Genomic DNA, 7,427 nt, shown 5'->3' with positions numbered 1-7,427 from the left:
GGGTTAAAGAAGACGGAGACACGGAGGACACTCAGCTAATGGACTTGGGCACATCACTGAAGGGTGATGCCATTGGGAGCAAAGATGTGGCGCAGGTCTAGAGGGTTGGTGATGAGAATATAAAGGTAATGTTAAAAAAAAATTAAAGGAAGTGGACAAATAGCCATTAGGGGCAAAGAGAATCAGTGTAGTGCTTATTCGCCAGTATAGGGGAAAGACCTAGTTTTAAGAAAGAGGAGATGTTCATCAGTGCCAGTGTGGCAACGAATATGAGAATACGGAGGAGGAAACCATGTTCAGATTGAGATATTGGGGGTCTGTGAGTGACTTTTGTGGAAGCAGTTGTAGTAAATTGGTGTGTGCAGAGACCAGATGATAAGAAGCTTAGGAGGAAGTGAGTGAAGAAATGAAGAAACTGTGGAAGAAATAATGGAATGGCAGCTTAGAGAAGTAGCTGTGTTGAGTCACAGGAGTATTAGGAGAAGGAGTTCAAGCCAGTTTGTGTGCTGAGAAGAAGGATCCAAGGGAAAGGAAGAGACCAAAGATATAAGGTGTGTGGGGTCGTGGGGAGACACTTATAGATCATGTTCTGAGGGAGACAGTTCCACCTCAGGGCTGAAGAACTTATCCCTGATAAGGAGCGCAGACACTTCATCCTCAGGACGGAAGAACAGAGAAGGGCAGGCTGATGAAAATAAGAAATCTTAAGGTATGGAAAGCACGACTTAAGCCGTTATGCATTGACTGTTACTCCAAAAAGTAGAAGAGGAGGTCGTTGGCTAGCTGCGTTTGAGAAAAGTACAAAAGATTGTAACTGTCCTTCTGAGGAAATCGCTAAGGAGATGGTTCTTAGCTGAAAATCATAGACTTCACTCTGGTTAGTTTTGGTAGAAGTGGAATTTATTCAGGGCTGTTAGGTAGTTCACAGGATTATCAGGAGGTCCAGTGAGCCACGGCCAGGGACAATGCCCAGCGCGTGATGATCGCTCGTAAAAAGCCACTGCTGTCAGTATGTGGTGCCTACACCTCATTCATCAAAATACCATAGCTCGCGCCTGCCAAGCTTAAGATAGGACGTTAGATGTCTCTGAGGGGCCAAGTGCTGGGAGCCACTGGGAACCACCTGGTGCCAGAAGATGGACTCAGTGAGTATGTATGTCGTCACATTGCTGCCTTCTGTAGGAGACACTGCTGTTTGGACCCCAGTATATACTCTGTTCTTCTCCCATTGTGATAGAACGTTTAGTCAGTCACATAGCCAGCTGCTCAGAGTAAAAACTACATTTCTCAGTCTCTTTTGAAGCTGAATGTGGCCCTGTGACTAAGTTTTGGCCAATGGGGGATAGAAGTATCGTATAGCAGCGATAGTCAGAAGTACTGTGTAGCAGCTTCTGACAGAGAAGATGAGCCACTCCCTGGGGTTGGTTAAGTAATCAGCCGAAATCAGTCCTGTGGGCTTCTTAGAGTAGAGCCATCAGACCAGTCCAGCATGGTCGATTTTTCACTTTTGCATAAGAGAAAAGTAATCTTCTATCTCATTTTCCAAATTCAAAAACAGTTTTTCATGGGTATGTCTGATGTGTAGCCCAGATCCCTTGCCTGGACCCCGGGATCCAAGGAGTTTGAAGGGAAAGAGTTCAGGTTCTCCCTCTGGCAGCCAGGACTCATAAGGAAGGGAATGTCCCTCAGAAAGGGGAGGCGTTCGAAAGATGTTAGGCAACAGCAATAATCAGTAATAAAACAGATGTTTGTAACAGGGATAAGCAAGGGAGGAGAGGAAGGAAGGAAAAAATGAGTGGCAGAGGGGCCCCAAAGAGCATGAATTCACCAAGATCTGATATCGTGGCTTTAAAAGCAAAGCAAACCAGAACAAAACAAAGCAAACCTTTGACACCGTGGGGGGAAGAGAAACTAGTCTGAGCCTAGTGAAAAGTGTTGTGGGATCGTCAGACTGTAGAATCCAAATCTGATATAAAAACAACCAGAGATGGAAGAGAGTGAGCGACAGAAAGGCTTTCCCTCCCTCGTGCTTCATCCCAGGGCCTGGTCGGAGGATGGGTATAGGCGGTAGTATGGAGGGTTGAGTGCTGGCAGAGACAGGGAGAGCTTTGGAGTCAGATGTGGATGAGACCCTAACTCTGCCTGACATGCTTACTGTAGAAACTTAGGCAAATTACTTGCCTCTTCAAGTTCATTTCCTCGTCAGTAAAATGGAAAGAATGATAGTACCAGCAAACTTGCACCACAGATAGAGTGTGCTCAGCACCTAACACTGTGTCTGGCACCTTGTAAGCCCTCAAAGTCAAGGTGAACACTTTTTAGTAAAGCTGAAGGGCTCCATTTACTCTTCCACTCTCATCCCCTTGCCGTCATTCTGAGGCGAATAAAAATATCTAGTTCTATCTGGGGCTGAAAACCACGTGGCATAATTCAAGCCCTTCTCAGAAATAGTGTTTGAACCTAGGAAAAAAAGTCAAGACTCACAATTAGAGAATGGAATCCTCAGGAAAAACCGGCATCTAAACAAGAAAATGAGCTTATTGACATTGAAAAATGTTATTACGTTTTCAATTTCATTAAAGTTTCCAACAGACAAACACATTTATTTCTGTGCTATGTGTCTGATAGCAAAAATGGGCAAAAACATCAGTCTATAAGCTCTGGGACTCTAGACTGTGACAGCACTGATGAAGTATATGTTTCCTGAAGAGACATGCAATCCTCACTATCTGTGACCATTGAAATATTAAGGAAATTACTTATAAAACAGATAAAAATCCATTATGAGAGCATAGCCTAGAAACTGCACAGGAAGATGGGAAGGAGTAATTTCCAATCTTCCTTGGAAATTAAAGAAAAGAATTTTTTTATCTTGTTATTATCCTGGTGAAATTAAATTTCATTGTGTGTTTCTCATCTTCATAATTACCAGGTTGCTTTGAGAATTAGATATAAAAAACCACCTAATTTAAAGGTAGCAGCTGATTTTTCTAAATATTATATTTTTTAAATGACAAAAGAGGAATAACGTTGCAAACGATCATTTTAATCACCATGCTTGTTCTGTGTCAGCCCACCCACCTTTCTCAACACACTCATTTGCAGCATTGAGGCAGAATAACTATAGGGACATCTACCCAGACCCTAAAACCATCTGGGTCAGTACAGGAATAGGATCCCAAAGAATATGTACTTGGGTTTCTGGAGAAAGTTCCAGAGGCTGGGAGGTATGGTAGGCTAAATGATTGCCCCCAAAGATGTCCACACTCTACTCGTCTGGTGCCTGTAAATATGCTACCTTACATGACGAAAGGCACTTTGCAGATGTAAGGTTATGGACCACAGAGAGAGTAGCCTGGATTATCCATGTGGGCCCAATCTAATCACACGGGTCCATAAAAGCAGAGGACCTTTCCCAGCTGTAGCTCATCAGAGAGATTGCTGTGACCTTGGAAGAGAACCAGAGAGATGGCACCATGAGGAGGACTCAGCTGGCTGTCATTGGCTTTGAAGATGGGAAGGGTCATGAGCAAAGGAATGTGGGCAGCCTCTAGATGCTGGGAAAATGAGGAAGTGGATTCTCTCCTAGAGCCTCCAGGAGCAAATGTGGTCTTGCCCACACTTTGACTTTAGCCAAGTGAGACCTTGTTAGACTTCTGACCCACAAATTTGTAAGATATTAAATTTGGATGTTGTTTTAAGACCCTCAGTTTGTGGTATGTGTTGTAGCAGCATAGAAAACAAATACAGGAGGGAACCTATTAATTAACTTGGCACGTTCGCCCAGTTCTTACTGTGTTTGATCTATGACTTTGCTTTTTCGGTATCTCTGCTGAATGTGCCTGTGTGCACATTGGACCTGGGACTGGGCTCTTGTCCCCAGCTCTTTAGACTGAGGTCCTGACAATGTGCCTGCCTCTTAGTAGCTTTTATTTGGGCTCTAGACTCTATTCCAGTGAAAGCAGCAGCCAGCTGGTGTACAGCTCCAATGAGTCATATGCTGCAACCAGTCCTGAAGATTCATTCCTGCTGCAGTTCTCATTTCACCATGTAAGACCCATTTGAACATCAGGCATGACCAGGACCTAGTCCTACTCATCAAATATTCCTCCCTCCCTCCCTCCCTCCCTTCCTTCCTTCCTCCCCTCCTCCCCCCCCTCCCCTCCTCCCCCCTCCTCCCCCTCCCCCTCCTCCCCCTTCCCCTCCTCCCCTCCTCCCCTCCTCCCCTCCTCCCCTCCTCCCCTCCTCCCCCTCTCCCCCTCCTCCCCTCCTCCCCTCCTCCCCTCCTCCCCTCCTCCCCTCCTCCCCTCCTCCCCCTCTCCCCCTCTCCCCCTCCTCCCCTCCTCCCCTCCTCCCCTCCTCCCCTCCTCCCCCTCCTCCCCTCCTCCCCTCCTCCCCTCCTCCCCTCCTTCCCTCCTCCCCTCCTCCCCTCCTCCCCTCCTCCCCTCCTTCCCTCCTCCCCTCCTCCCCCTCCTCCCCTCCTCCCCTTCTCCCCTCCTCCCCCCTCCTCCCCCTCCTCCCCTCTCTTCTTCCCTTCCTTCCTCATGATGATGCCCTTTTCTCAAACATCTTAACAAGTAGTACTTATAAAATATTTTTTAAATGTTATTTAATGTTATTAAATGTTATTTTTTAAAAGCTTTCACTGTTATCATCAGCACCATTGTCCTCTTTGTTGATATCATCACCGTCAGTTAAACACATGCACACATGAAAAAAATCAAATGGTAAGAAAAGCGTAAAATAAAAACTATTAACCTGCCTTATCACCAGTCACCTTATCACCATACTTCCCAAGATACTAGTGCTTTCATCAACTTCTGCTTTTTATTTACATAATTTAAAAAATTTGGACTAAATGTATATTTACAGAAACGTTGCAAAGGTAGTATAGAGAGTTCTCAGGTACCCTTCACTGAGCTTCCCCTAATGTTAACAGCTTATATAATCATGGGTACGTTCGTTTAAATTTTTTTTCTGCTTTTAATTCTTCTGGTTATTTCTTTCATATTTCTAAATAATATGCTTATAGCTTTATTAATTAATTTATCAAATTTAGAGAGTATCTATTGTCTGTCCCTGTGAAGAAAAAAAATTAGCTTGCATGCACTGTACTCTATTACCCTCCCCCTCGTCTTAATGCATATTAGTTTTATTATATTTTTAGTATCTTATTGGTAAATTTTTTACTTTAAATAACACACCTCAGAAACTATATTGTTTTCAATCATCACTATATCTCTTGTAAGGGAGGAAAAATAATTTTCCCTCTACATTTCTTGGTTCTCAGCTAAGACCCCCCCCGTAATAAGAGACAGATTAACAGAAAACAATTGATTATGTACATATGTACAGGAGCCCCACAAAGATATGAGACTCAAAAGACAGTTAGCCAATTGAGACATATACTATCCAGACCTAAGAAGAGAGATAGGGGTCTGGGGCTTCAAAGAGGGTACAAAAGGGTAACTTCTACTGTTTCCAGAGCTTCTCTAGTCTCTGCTTTTTCTCGGTCTAATCAGCTCGAAAATAATCCTTATGCCAAAGAAGCATATCTTGGGGTGCACTTTCTGTTAGCCTCCACTCTTAAAACTCTACTTTTAAATTCCAGAAACCGGCATGTCTCATTTCCCTCCATTCTGCTCTCCCTGCTTTCTACAACTCAACTTTCATTCAGTTATTGATTTGATAACTTTTTGAGCATGTACTTCTTTCCAGAATTTCCCCAGGATCCATGGATAGAATAATTATAGGTACGAGTAGATGAGGTCCCTGGTCTGACAAAGCTTGCAGTTTAGAATTTTGGTCTTGTAAGATCAAAAAATAAACAATTTAAAAACTCAGAAAAAACAGTGGTGCAGATAAAAAAAAAAAAAAAAGCCTGAAGTGACAGACTAGTTGAGTGTCAGGGAAGACCCCTCTGAGGAGATGACTTTTAAGTTAAGAGGAAATGGTTAGTGTCATGACCCAAAGGTGAGAGTGAGAAAGGAAGGGACAGGCAAACAGGAAAGAGAGGGTGATAAGAGGTGAGGTCAGTATGGTCGGCAGGAGTGAGACCATAATGCAGGTATTTTAAGCAGGGTAAAGAGTTCAGATTTTATTCTAAGCATAATGGGAAGGCTTTGGAAGGCTTTGGGCATGGTGTGGATGTACAGGAACATGGTCTGATGCACAGTTCTAGGAGTTGATTTCAACTGTGTGGAGAATGGATGGCAGGGGTGGGAGGGGCAGGCGTTGCATCAGAGACCAGTTGGGAGATTTTTGCTCTAGTTTAAGTGAAAAATCATGATGATTAGACCAATTTGGGATATGTTTTAAAGATAGAGCTCACAGTACTTGCAGGTGAGTTGGATGCCAGATGTAAATAACAGAATACAGATAAGTCCTATAAGCTGGACAGTGGGTGGTGCTCTTTACTGAGATGGGAAAGCTCAGGGGAAGCCAGTTTAGATGAAAATGTTGAGATAATCAGTGGTAGCATGATGGTGATGCCAAGAGGCATCTAACTGCTGCCGGTAAGCAGGCAGTAAAATATGCAGGAGGTGGTAAGATAGTCCAGAAGGCATCATACCTGAGATACACGTTTATAAATTAGTCATAAATAGTTTGCCTGTAAAGCAGTGAGACTGAATGAGGTCATCTAAGGAGAGACTGGGTGGTTGAAGAAGAGAAATGATTTAAGAAGGAGGCTTGGCATGCTCTTACATTTCGATTTCAAGCTGAGAACGAGCCAGCAACAGATTCCGAGAAGTGGCCAATAAGAAGGGAGGAAAACCCGGGGGGAGTACAAGGGAACCCAAGGAGAAAGTGTTTCAGGAAAAAGTGTATATGGTGAACAGTACCCAAAGCTGCTGAGAAGTCAAGTGAGAAAAGGGACTACTGGCCTGGCCATGTTCAGGTCATTGACAATACTCACAAGTGCATTCTCAGAGAAGTGAGAAATAGGAGTTGTCTCCGAGTGGGCTGGAGAAAGGATGGAAGTAAATGGAAACAGGAACTATAGAGAACAACTTTAGGAGGTTTAGCTGGGAAGAAGAGTGAAGAAGTAACATGCTCACTGGAGAGGTGATATTAGAACATACTTGCATCTTTTGGGAAATGATTCAATGGAGGGGGAGAAAATGAGGATGTAGGGTAGAGAGGACAAAACTCAAGTAGCTCTTACACCTGATATGACAAGAGGGGATGAGACGCAGAACAAAAGTACAGGAATGGCCTGGAGCACAAAGGTAAGGGCCTTTATTCATGGCAGTGGAGGAAAGGCAGAACATATGGGCACGTATGCATATAAATTAGTAGATTTGGAGGAGGGATGATAAAGTAGCTACTCTCTGATTATATTCATTTATCACAGAAGTATTGAGCAAGGCCATCAGTTGAGAGAAAGTGGTCATGGGGGCGAGTTGATAATTTGAGGAGAAATAAGT

The sequence above is a fragment of the Orcinus orca genome, chromosome 7 (genome assembly GCF_937001465.1).
Source record: "Orcinus orca chromosome 7, mOrcOrc1.1, whole genome shotgun sequence".
Classification (NCBI taxonomy): domain Eukaryota; kingdom Metazoa; phylum Chordata; class Mammalia; order Artiodactyla; family Delphinidae; genus Orcinus; species Orcinus orca.
The sequence above is the reverse complement of the archived record's forward strand: the minus strand, read 5'-3'. Positions refer to the sequence as shown.